We start from the raw sequence: 13,989 nt of genomic DNA, 5'->3' as shown, positions 1-13,989 counted from the left end.
GACGCACACTGTTTATTTTTAGTATTTTATTCCCACACCCACAAGTCTCATCTGCAAAAACTGAGAAACACATTGGAAAATAATGACTCATTTTAATAAGCAGTATTTGGCACCAGCTGCAAAGTTATTGAAACTGAGAAATCTCGAGAACCATGGTTTTGCTTGAACGACAAGAGCCACAGGGTTTATCTGAAATATATGAGTGTGAGACCCAGTAAGGGAGTGTCTTTGGTTGATATTCTCCTGATGGTGATCAGCTCTTTAGTAACTGTCACTTTGAGAAGAAAAGTAGGTAAATAAATAAACAGGCCAGCTTTAGTTTTTGACTCAGTTTCACAAATTAAATAAAAATAGCCTTGCTGCAAGGCTGCTGCCCAAAATAAAGGACGAACGTGTGCCTGCTGCTGAAGTTTCATCAGTGAGAGTTGATCTAACTTGAACTACAAAATGAAATAAAATGAAGTAGAACATTAATAAGCCAGCCCATCAAAATAAAAATGAAAATAAACCTTAATCCTAGAGGAAACGGAGAAATACTGCACAGCCTTTACTTTGCTCTTGCTTGGTTTGAGATTGGACGTAGTTGAAGTTTCTTTCAGCACTGTGAGGGTATTTGTGAAATTAGTGGTTTGTTGTAACACAGTGTCTTTTATTTAGGAGCCGCATTCCACTTCCTGAACAGCATCAATACAGCTGAAACTTACAGAAAAGTAAGACATGTGCATAATAAGCACAGAAATAATGCATCCATGCAAGCCACAATAAGGACATTTTATTTTTAGTATTTAAGATATTTGTATAGTGTGGAGGAAATTTCTGTTGTAAATGAAGAAATCAGAAGACTCTGGTCTTTCTGTCTGTTTAATTCAGCCTCTGCAGATGGGCTCACAGCACAGACAAAGCACCAAGCACTGAGAGTGGCAAATGAGCAAAGAATACACAGTGAAGATCTGTGTTATACTTCTTATCTACAGGAGGTCACATTGTTCAATCATTTCTGCCATCTGTCTAGCTCCCAGACACAGGCCCTGAAAGAACACAAGGATACTACAGAACATATGACATACATCTCAAGAGATTTACAGTTTAAAGCAGCATCCAAACAAACAATGTGTATTGACAGTGTGAAAAATTGCCATTACAGCAGAAACGATCTATTCTTCTTGATCCCTACAGAACAATCTGTGCACCTTTTGCATGGCTTTAAAGTGGACTGTGCCATTCAGGAACCCTTTGTGCAAACCTGATTATAAATTAATGAATGAAATGAAATATCTGGGACTGATGGCTGTTGCTGTGAGCTGGAGGCCTGCAGGTCCAGCAACTGTTGCTAGGATGGCTTGATCTTGGTCAGGAAGTTTATGTGACAGACTAGTTTGGATAAGTTTAACACAGCTACTCACTCACAAGCAGTTTCTGAACTGAACGCCAGAAAAGTTCACGTTACCAATTCTGTTTTACTTCAATATGTTTTACTTGAATGGGGACCCTCCCATGCCCCTCCCACCTGCAGACAGAAGCACAGAAATGCCAAGTTAAACGTTTTTCATATGACAAAGTGGGAGCAGCCCCCTTGTCATTAGCTGCAGACTGGGCTGCAGAGTGCTGAGGATGCAGAGCAGTTGGCTTGGTGCCTTCACAGTTTCCATGCGAGCAGCCGAGCTGGGTCCTGCACAGCTGTTTGTGAACCAGAGGTGCTGTGACCAACAGGGCCATGTCTGTTATCTTTGCAGGTCAACAGCTCTTTAGAGGGTGAATAAAATAGACATGGAGTGTCTGCGCGAGGGATGGATAAACTTTCTTTGTCAGCTGACACCTGCTCAAATCCAACTGTACAGTTTTCTTTGTAACAGGCGCAGTGCGCTACAACATGAGTCCCTTCAGAACGACATCAAACAGTGTTATTCAGAGGCAGTTAGGCAGAGAGCTGCTCTTTGTTGAGTCACTTCTGTAGTTAAATAGTGTGAAGTGCTTGTCAGCTCAGTTGTTGCAACAATGCTTTGCTTCTCTATCTGGGGTGAAGTCTGGCTGAGGTTAGTGCCATGTTCCCTCCCTTGATGAAGCTGAGGGTTAGTTGTTCGGGTGCTGCCCCTGTGCACACAGGAACATTCCAGGCACACAAATAAAGCCATAGCCGTGCCTTTTGTTGCAGTGCTGACTAGACAAGAGCCTTTCTGCAGGGCTGCTGCCTTTAAAAAGATGAAGTCGTGCAGCCCCGCTGGTAAATGATCTGACACACTTTTTACCGCTGCAGTCTTTTCACAAGCTCTTGTTGTGGGGCTGTCGTTGTTATTCCCCCTCACTATTCCTGCTTTCTTGGTTCCTTCATTGTCTCCCCCTCCCCTCTGTCTTTCATACAGTTTTGCACACACATTGCAAGCAGATGGAGAAAAGGTGTCTGTTTCGAAGATACTCCCCCCCACCCCTTCTGTAGGCAGGCTTCCACCCTGCAGAACCAGCATGGGATTAATAAATTCAATATGAATTGAGAGCTAATGAAATGTGCTCCCCCCCCACCTTTCCCTCCTGACTGTCAGCCACTGGGAACAAGGCTGAGCACAGAGCTCCTTGAGATCAGGCAGGGAGAAGGAGAGAATGAGATCATTGTCACAATTAAACCATTAAAAGCAGCAGTCAGCAAAACCATAAAACTGGCCCGCTGTCAGGAGGCTGACCTGCGTGACTGGCTACAACATGCCCGGCATTCCTCTCTGACACGGTGCTTTGTCATTTTCTTTGCAGTGACACTGAGGAGTGGGCAGCATTCACACTGTGTCAGGGCGTGGTAATTATTCGGGTTTACAAAGTCTGCTCCTGTGTAAAATAAATAGGAAATACAAACTTTAAAATGATAAATGTGATCTCTTGGATTGTGGAATCTTCTGCCGTACAAAAAAAAAAAAAAAAAAAAAAAGGACACAGCAGCCACTGGAAATACCTATAGGTTTGCAAACACTGCAGTTTTCCCACCATCCATATGGACTGCTGCTGCAATTAGATCAGATAGACAGAGAGGGGAGAGAGAAGGAGCAAGAAGGGACAGTGAGACAGAGAGTGATGGAGATGTTAGAGTTCAACTCAAGGGCATGGTGAGTGGTATGGAGTAGGGTGTCTGAAGGGCTGTTGATGCAGGGGAGGCTCTTGTGCAGCAGGACCAGCCATGTTTTGAATTAGAGCAGCCCAGGCCCCTAATTGCTTAATTGGAGGCTGTGTGTGGGATGGAGGAGGCTCCAGAGCCCATGTGTTCTCCCCTACCAGTCAGCTGATTGATATAGAGGCCCGTTAACCGCCCAGAAGGCTTCCAGTACTCATGATAGGATCTGATTGCCCCATCAGCAGCGCCCCCAACTTGCATAACCCCCCTCCTCGCCCTCCCCCAGCCTCAGCTTCCTGCAATGAGCCCATTACATTAGTTGATGACGCTGAAAAAAAATGCAACACTTGCAGAAATGTGTAAATTAAAGTGGCGCTGTGATTGATTGAACATTTTCAAACAAACAACAGATGTAAGACACAATGAAGCTTGTTGGAGCCGCTTAACAAGTGAGTTCCGAGTCTCAATTCAATTTCCAGCTCATAAGTGTCAAGGTCTGAGATACAGTGTGGCTGCAAAGTCACCTCACCAGCATACGGTGAAACAAGTGGGGTCGTATCCAGTTGTTGCCTAGCAAACATTTAGAAAATTATTATTTTCTTATTACAAAAGTCTTTCATATGTTCAATAAATCTTCTATATCAGTGCATCATGTGATTAGTTACAATATATCATAAATATATATTAAATGAACCATCACTCACATTTAGATTTTGATTAATGTTTGATTAATTTATGAAATTTAATCTAGAAATCGTACGTATTTTCCACTAGTAACAAGAGAAATTCCTCAGGTGTTTTTCACACTTGGTGTGAAAATACAAGGTGTCATGGATGGCAGAATAGCTTTCTTCAAGGTGCAAGGAGGAGAGAAAGCAGAGTCAAAACTCCAGCAACACTTATTGGAAAACCCACGTTTTATGTATAAGATGCGTAACAAACCTAATTATAATGTTATTTGTAAAGGTTCTTCCAGCAGTTAGCTGAGTCTCATTATGTATGACATTTGAACAGGCTATAACATCTCAGCTAATGGTATATTAATAAAATCTAACATAAATTTGGACGACATTTTGGAAACCATTAGGTTGGTAAATGAAGAATTAATTTCGAATACGACATAAACATTGAAACCATTAAATGATGAATTAAATGTAGGAAGTTTCTCTGCTGGTTTTCCAGACAGCATCCACACACTGTAGCTTTGGAGACATCACCACCAGGTTCTACTACACACAAAAGTATGACTAAAAGTATCTATATACAGTGTATATATATTTTTAGTTAAGTTAAGCTTATGTAAAAAAATAAGTAAAATGTTATTTACTCAAGATTCTAAAGTTCATGCAAATACCATCTATGCATGCATCTGCAGGGAGACGCACAAACACACACAACCAGAGATCGAGCGGAGCACACTCGTCAATATTTTATGGGACTTTGGTCAATATTCATGAGCGAGGTTTATTTGAACATACTAGTTCCTGGTCAATAAGTTTACCAAGTGCAGCATCCAAGGTCTCTGTAAATAGTCTTTTTCCAACAGAGAATACAGACAGATACAGTATCCTCCTCTGCCCAGTGATCAATAGCTGGAGCACACTAAATCTGTTCTGGATTCAAGGAGCTGCATGATAAAATACAACCGACAATCTGGTGAGTGCTGTAATGCACATTTTTATTAATAATGTGTACATGCCATTACTTGCTCAGTGCAAGCCAAGCTAGTAGTAAGATACAGGGTGTAAACTGCCAACAGGACATCCTTCTGGGCTGTCAATAGACACTGGATTGCTCAGTGTGTATGTGTGTATAATGTGCATGTGTGTACACATGTGAGGTTGAAATCATTATTCACAGTGCAATATGCCATAAATACTCTCGGTAACGCGGTGCACTCACATCACAACGGGAACACTTGCTCCACACTCATGCATAATGCATGTTTGCATCTGCGCCTTACGTTTACTGTGTAGAGAGTCTTGTTCTGAGGGGCAATGTGGTTGGCGTGATGTGTGTGATCAGCTTGAACCATTTTCCCGTACTAAGTGGAAGGTAGCAGACATAAGCTCAGAATTTACCATGTGATATTATATCTTACTTGAAGAAGAGTTCATTTCAGTGCACAGATCCAAATTGCCAGCCTTGATCACGGTAACTTGCAACGTATGGACAAAAAAGACGAGCATGAAAATTACAGTTTATCTTATCTAAAGCTTCCTCCATCCTAATCTCAAGACACTTGTCTGCATATTGAATGAGACATGTGTAACTTATCATTATATCAGTTTATCTGCAGCTGTGAAAAGCCCGTATCCCCACTGTAAGTGATATGATCCAGTGTTAAATGTTATTAGTATTTTTTTTTTTTTTACATACTCCAGTTAAAAACAACTGAAAGAGTGTGTTTTGGCTGAGGGTATTTGGTTTGCAAATCAGATTTGCCCTTACATGTTTGAATGCTTTCATAATACCACTTACAAAGCTCGGGAAGGGCGCAGCTGGCTGAGTTCTCTTCATTCTCATCATCAGGGCTCTGACTGAACCTCTGCCGCAGAAACTCAAAGCCGCTCAGTTTAAATTCCCACAACAGGTGGAGCAGACAACAACAGTATATTTACTGGAGCCACTGTGTAATAGATGACAGATGATAAGACTTTGCTGTAATCTCTTTGTGTTCATATTGATTAGAGATAAACATCTGCCAGGTAGTAGCAGCCACACAGGCTCTGTGTTGATGTGGTTCTGAGGACATATTAAACCCCTTTATTGCACTCTTGGCACCCCCACCCACTGCCCACATACACAACGCACATACACCATTTGCTCCGGCCTTTTCTCTCTGATTCATGGCAGTGTGTGACCTGATGAGTCAGAGCAGGCCTCAGTAAAGCACGACTGTGGGGTGGGAGTCAGCTAACTTCTGTGCCACTCTATGGCATTTTAAACCGTACAACAATTACATCACAAGACCTCTACCTCCAGTTACGCGAAGCCTTTTCAGTGCACAGTCGACTGCAAAACAAAAGTATGTAAGATAAACATTTGCTCATTTTCCTTAGAACTTGTCCATCTCCTGGATGTTTAATCATAGCGCTGCATAAACTGTTTCTGATGATGGAGATAAAACCATAATCATAGGCTTTGATTCACAGTTGTGTTTCATTCAAATTATCTCTTGGCAGACATGTGGTAGACATGAGGGTAAAGAGGCACCAGAGTTCTCTGTTGAAATCATTTTGATGACAGCTGGCAGCGAGATAAATAATTATAAAACAATGATAAGTTTACAACATTTGAGTGGCTAAACAAAGTTTGCCAAGAAAATCTGATTCATTGAGATTGATGAGAATCATTGGTGTTTTACGACTGCGGATGTAGACGTGCTCAATTGGAAAGTATGCCTACAGCTAAAGCAAACAAAATTATTACATTTAAATATGAACAATTAAATACACTGATCAGCCACAACAAGACAGGAGGATTAAATAACATTGACCACCTTGTGACAATACAATTCTGCTGGGAAACTTTTGTACCTGGCATTCATGTGGATGTTACTTAGACATGTACCACCCACCTAGACCAGACCAGACACCCCCACCCCATAGTAATGACACTCCTTGGTGGCAGCTGCCATAACACACACACAAAAACAGTTTAGGAACAACTAAAAAAAAATGAAGAACAGCACAAGGTGTTGACCTGGCCTCCAGATTCACTAGATCTCAAACTGATCAAGTTTCTGTGGCATGATCCACAGAGGCCCCTCCCCTCAACCCATAGGACCCAAAGGCCCCCACTAACACCACAGGACACCCTCAGAAGGCCCATGTCCATTCACTGATGAGTCACGACTGTTCTGGATGCACAGGGGATACCTACACAATATTAGGAAGGTGGTCATAATGTTATGCCTGATCGGTGTATATTTCAATATGAAAAAACAACTCAGAACTGTATCGGCTTCATACGCAACATGAAAATGATGCAGACTGACAGATAACCATGTGATTACACAAACTTCAGATTAGTCAGACCAGTTATTGTTACGCCACCTCTGGGTGGAATGACAGTCAGATTCCTGCCTGGAATAACTATATCACCAGTTGAGAGAAACACAATCGATCAGGAAAGCAGCTAAAAAGCTTTTCGGTCTGATCAACAATAGGTTTCATGCAACATCTCAGGTGGATCATCAGAACACCTTAGAAAAAGCTATTTAAGGCATCATTTAATTGTACATTTAAAGTACAGTGGGGGGTTTTATCACAGACCTTGTGGGATCAGATCAACAGGGAAGAGGAAAGCTTCTCTCAGTCAGAGTCTGTGAATGCAAATTCCATGTTTTTCCATCTAACAGTCACAGCAGGGAGCCATACATACTGGATGTCCACTACCTGTGTTCATCAGGGTGAGCTACTGCTGAGAGTCAAAGAGGTCTTGCTGCACTGAGCTCACAATGAACCCTTTCCAGAACCGGAACTGCCCTTGAGTGCAAATTTAAAAACCCTCACTGGCCTTTCCACCCCCTTGTGAGAAGACCTATACCTACACTTATACTGTGCTTTTTGGAGTCCAAAAAGCACAGTATAGGTGGAAGTCAAACCAGCACTGAAAAGATGACTGATTCTTCCTACTACTTGTTATTTATTTATCTTTTTAATGGCTCAGCTTTGCCAACTCCTTCTGAGACATGTTCAAATAGAAAACATAAAGGAAACTGCATTATAATTCCCAACAGCATTACAACAGTATGTGTGTATTTTAATATTGGTTAAACCATTATGCGGTTGTACACTTTACTTCCCGAAGGAAAAAGCCGAAAGAACCTCAGAAGAGCAGAGTGGGTGTAAATAATTTAGAGAAAATGGTCCTGGCCTTCTATAATGACATTTTTACGCCAAGTGGGCATTTTCTTACAATCGTGCATGTAATCATTTCGAAACTGACCTGGGACCTGAAATCAACTCACACTGCAGAGTAAAATCTTTTCCAGATTGCAGAATTGGAAATAAAAGAACTCCAGACAATAATAAACCATCTCATATTTAAGCTCTAAACACACACAGACAACCTTTACTTCCTTGCTTCCTGGAATAATTTTCATATCTGCAACATGTAATACATTTGGTGCACATACTGAATGCAAATGATACCTGCCACTCAGCAATTCATTTCCATCACCACTGGTAGGTTTGAGGTCCAGAGTTAATGGAATTTTCTAGAGGAAAGGCACTTTCCGATGTGGGAAATTAGCTTTGGGTGGTATAAAAGGTAAAAGCTTTATGATTATCTGCCTTTCTCTGAAGTCCAGTTTGCAGTATGTACTAAAATTTATAAAAAGCTAAACCACAACACGCATTCAGCAACTGGTGTACTGATGATTCAACAGTTTGATTTGGCTCCAACATGCCACCTGATGTTTTTCCTCCCGTGACTACTGCATTCTCCAGACATGTCCTTCTGTTGTGTCTGGTGGCTCTAGCCTTAAGTAAGAGGTAGAGGACTCTTTTCAAATGTCTCTGGATGCTTGATAAAATAAAAGATCAGATGTGGCCAAGACGAGACTGGGAATGACTCCTCTGGCTTCTCAGGATGTTCATACTTCTGTCCTCATGAGGACCAAAAATAAAGATACTTGGCACATTCAGTACACAACTAGTTACTCTAGGGCTGCCCTTCCTCCTCTGTAAGATGTCGTTATGCTCATTTTAAGTTCATTAAAACAAGTTGTTGTATTGCTTTTCTCCAGAAACCAAACCTTAATGACTCCCCTGACCTTTCTACTCCTATAGCACTGCCACGATGCTGATGGTTTTAAGTGAAGTGTCTCCACAACTGCTGAACTCCTTCAGAATTGGATTTTGGCGGATTATGAATGAACTCACTAATACTGATGATAAACACAATACCTGCTAAACACGGGTAAAGATTCACAGAGCTGAAATTCATGTAAATCCAGCTTCCTCCTGACCATGTTGCGTATCTTCTGCATTTTATAAGCTGATTTCAACCAGTTATTTTCAGCTGCCATTTTCTTTTCTTTTTTTGACAGCAGTGAAGAGAGCCATGGAAATAGCAAGAAAAAGTACAAGAAAAACTGAAGAAAAGAGTTTAGGAGATATGTATTTTCTGTGCATCCTCTCTGATGTGTTCCCCTGCCTGGTAGTTAAATAATAATGCAAAATTAAGAATCTGGAAGTTTGTTCTTGGATTAACCCCAAAACTGTGAACGATGTCTGCAAACGCCACTTGAAGTTGTGGCCTTTTCAAATGCTGCTGTCACAAGTCATCAAGTCATCTAATCTGCGCTGTGTGAACAGGTAAATTAACACACACCAAGAGCCTCTATGGAAACAGACTCGACTGTTAAGCACACAAGTTCAACTCCGACTGCTATAATTAGACTCGGTTATTAATCAGTGTTAGCCGTGTAGCTACGTGTAATCTTAGCTGTCACACATGCTCCACTTCTTGCACCGGAACAGCGGCTTCAATTTTGACATTGGCAGGAAAAGAAAAATCTGATGAGGATGCATTTGATGAACAATTCATATATTTAGCTTTTCTGTCCTTGTTTACTTTCTGAATATTTAACACACACATTTGATCAGAGACACATTAACCGGATTGTCGGCTCAGCTTTTCCCCCCAGACAGCTTTTCCTGCCTTTGTTTCTCAGTCCTGTCAAACATGTTCTCCCATCTCTCTCTCCCTCTCTCCCTCTATGTCTCTCTTTCTTTGTGTCTGCCTCTCTCTTTCCAGCCCCCTCCCCATACAGCTCGGAGAATACCAATTGAATGTCAGAGCAAGGAGTGTGTGTTTAGATTTCTGCTGAAGGAAATACATATTTAATGACAAATCTGCAATGGTGTCTATTTCAACCTCACCCATCCCTCCGACACCTCTCTGGGGATAATGTCCTTTCCTATCCCTCTCTTTATCCCGCCATCACTGAACACTGAGACAAAGGGCAAGAAAAAAAAAACTCACGCACATGCTTGTTTTACAAGTAAAGCTTTAGCAGCAGTCAGGCTCACAAAATGCAGGAACATACGTCCGGACTAAGTTAGATTTGCTGTATGCCTTTATTTATTTATTTGCCTTTCAACAACTGATTAGTCTCCCATGGCCCCGGAGTTTCATGCTAGACTTAGCATTTCAATTCAGCACACATCTAGCTTTATCCTGAAGCCAAATAAGTGTCTGTCTCCAGTGGGAGTTTCAGCCCACAAGAGCGCAACCACTTCTGTGAATGGTGGAGGGGTGCGTGAGCAAGGACGGAGGGGGGGTTAAAGAGAGGAAGGGGGAAAAGGCATGGCACGCTCACTCGCGAAGATGAAAAATGACAATGAGTTATCGCCGCGAGGGGAACGAGATCTTGTGGTGTAGACGGCATTGCAATTACGATAGGCAAACTGGACAACACATAATACTCTTCCCTTCAATGTGAGCTGCAAGCAGCTGGAGAGGCAGCGGGGCTCTTCTCTTCTTCTTCCTCCACTGCTCTCCACAACGCAGGCCCAGAAGCAGCAGCAGCATCAGCAGCACGGTGACTGAGGGGGCTGAGGGAGCTGAGGGGGGCTATTTGTAACAAGAAAACACCTTACCAGTACATCTTAATGACAGGTGACAAATGAGCCTCAAGTTCGGCTGGGTTATTCCCTGTTCATAAATCAAGGCAAACTGCAGACAGGGGTGTATGTGAGAAGATTGGTTTACTCACTGCTCCAGAACAAACCTAAATGACACCAATGAAGCAAGCAATCTAGATCACAGATGTAGGCAGGAGGACGCAGAATTCTGCCCGTAAGCACTTTGTCACGCCAACAGCAGCTCACCTTTTATAACCCGCCACAGAGCACGTCCAAGTGAAACACACCACCTCATCATTTAAATATTCTAATCATTGCAGGACATGGAACGCAGCCATCACGATTTCAGGCTTTTGTTCAAACTTGTAAAGTATGCTCATGGGATCTCAAGTTACCCATGAGGAAGCCCTTCCTTTAATCTCCATGTTTATCATTGAATCAAGGATGGTGCATGTGAACATCTGGAAGACACATACACCTATATAATACGCTAAGACTAAAAGCTCTGGAAAAAAAAAAAAAAAAAACTTGCTTGTGATTTAAGGCCTTTTCATTTGGCCATCTATCCTCCCAGAGTCCCATTTTTACTCTTCCCTTGTCCTCTTACTCCAGGCAGTGTTGGAATAGACGGATGCTTTTTGCCGGACTTTTCATTTGCCAGTGAGCTTGGCACAGGAATAATTACCTGTCTCTATGATCAATTACCTGATTACTCACCAGAGATGCACAAGATGTCTGAAGAGCAGAGCCTGGGCCTGTGCTGTAGTGGAGGACGGGGCTGCTGCACTGCCTGCACACACAGAACGCACAGAAAGCAGGCGCATGAGGAGACAAGCGTGTATGCTAAGCAGGGATACACACTACATATAGATGGCACGCGCACACACGTGCACACTCATGGGATCACATTCTCTTTATGTTCTCCAGGCAGCTAAGCAGCTGACAGAGTCAAGGACACGCTGACTGGTGGGCCATTGAAAACACAAGGAATTCATTAAGAACGATCCTGACACACATCGCGGGTAGAAAGTGTCCCTGTGCGAGGCAAAATAATCTAACTAAACTGCCTTGTTATGATGAGAGATGTTCACCTGGGGGCAATACATGAGGAGAGAATAAGCTGTAAAAAGGAAGTGCTGGACGTTGTAATGTGATATTCAGATATCATCCCCATGGTCTGAATAAACACTTGAGTCAGATTATCGTTGTGGTTTGCAAGGCCCCTGCAGTACCACTCATGATATACAGCTTGACCTCCAAATAACACTTACACATGAGCTCAGCAGCCTCCTGATCTACACGGTGATTGGCCCCACGCGCGACACAAACAACGCAGATGGAATCACCATGACATCCCCTCCATCCACCGCCGTGTCACATCTAATCCCACACATGGCACACAATCTTGTGTAATGCCTGGTCGTGAAGCAATGTGTGAAGAGGCTTTTCCAGACACCTCTAAAGAAGAATATTTGTTCAAGCACTGTGCATATATTTGTCTTCTTCGCATCATGTGACACTAAACTTACACTCTGTTTCTTTTCTCTTAATTGAAAGTTAAATTCAACATAAGCCGTGGTGAGCAGACCAGAGCTCACAGGAAAATATAGATCACACACCGTGGAACGTGCAAGGTGAGTGTCAGGTTTGAAGATTTGAGTCCAGGAGTTGCCCCCTTTTAATAAGGGATCAACAAAAACAAGCTGTTTTATTTCATCCACCTCCTTGCTCAATATAACATAACAGTGTTTTAAAGGAAAATCATATAGATAAAGGTAAACATATTTTTTGACTCACAGAAGTCTGCAGTCTGCTTCCTCATTAAGGGTAAAAAGATCTTTGGCAGATATGGAAACTTTTACTGTACATGGGGTGACTCGGGTTGGCAGAACGTATGGATTCCTTTCTCATCTTCTCATTTCTTCTTTTCCTTGCATGGCTTAATTTGTCATTCTCCTGTCCTCTCCTTCCTGCCTGCCTGCTTTTCCATTTCTCTCCATATGTTCAGTGCTGCCCAAGCCTTCAGCATTTTCCTGCTAAAAATATTTTGAAATTCCTTCTCCACTTTGGTTTTGTACTGCGCGCCAGTTCAAATATTCTGTCTTACAGTAGCCTCGTCAAGATGTGAAAGAATCTGGATAAAATCCATGTATTGCATTACTCTGTAGGCAGGGGGCTTGCAGGCTTTCAGTTGTTTGAGGGGCACGGAGTCACAAAATTGACACTGGAGAATTCCAGCTGAGCCGTTGGGAGGCCGTGGCTCTGTAGGTAGAGCGGGTTGGCCACAAACGACATGCCAAAGTGTCCTTAAGCAAGACACTAAACCCAAGGTGAATGTGTGTGTGCTTCTGTGAGTAAGAGGGTAAATGTGTATATAAAGTGCTTTGAGTATCAATAGGTAGAAAAGTGCTATATAGATACAAGACCATTGACCTGCAGAATAGGTCATTTCAAATGACTAGAATGGGAAGAGACAACATATAAAAATATGTAAAAGGTTATTTGACTTATTTTTCACCGACCACTATTGCATTTAATAGAAAACTGAACAAGAAAATGTAGTTGAATTTTAGTTAAGTTGAAAAATTTTACATTCTCTATATGTGGCGGCTGTCTTTACTATTTTAGAGTGTGTCCCCATAGGTCTGCTTCTCTCCTACTTGTTTTCATTCCTCAAATTCAGAGCACACTGCTGAATAGCTGCTTAAAAGTCTAGATTCAAGTGGTCTTCCGATATGAACCTTGACGAAGACACGCCAAAGTCTAAATTGGTTTGTTTTTATATAGTTTATTGAACAAGCTGTGTAACCAATAAAGTCTTGCTATTGTACGTCGACATCAATCCCGTTTCTTTACGTGTGAGTGCATAAAGTCTGACGATGTAGCAACTGCCAGGTGGCATTATGTCAGAGCCGCTTTATCGGATCGGCCTCTATATTCTCATTTGCTGTTATTATGCTGTCCAGTCACTGCACATGTCCATGCGCCATTACACAGTATATAACTCACTCAAACACGTATGAACAGAAATCAGTTCCCTGGGAGTCAGCTCTTTCACTCGGAGAAAATAACAAAATCTTTCCAATCAATTTACTCCATTTTAGCCGGTAATGAAGATTGGCGGGCTTGAAGACAGCATCTGCCTTCCAGCCACTGCTGAAGGAACAAAAACCACAAGGTCTGAGTGGGGATAGGTAGGGTAGTGTTCACAAGTCAGACTCAGTGGAGCTGGCTGCTACAGCAGTGCCCTGCTTTGATTCACTGCACTCACTCCACAGCAGGTAACTCACAGTCTGC

Source organism: Chelon labrosus (genome assembly GCF_963514085.1).
Source record: "Chelon labrosus genome assembly, chromosome: 17".
Classification (NCBI taxonomy): domain Eukaryota; kingdom Metazoa; phylum Chordata; class Actinopteri; order Mugiliformes; family Mugilidae; genus Chelon; species Chelon labrosus.
The sequence above is the reverse complement of the archived record's forward strand: the minus strand, read 5'-3'. Positions refer to the sequence as shown.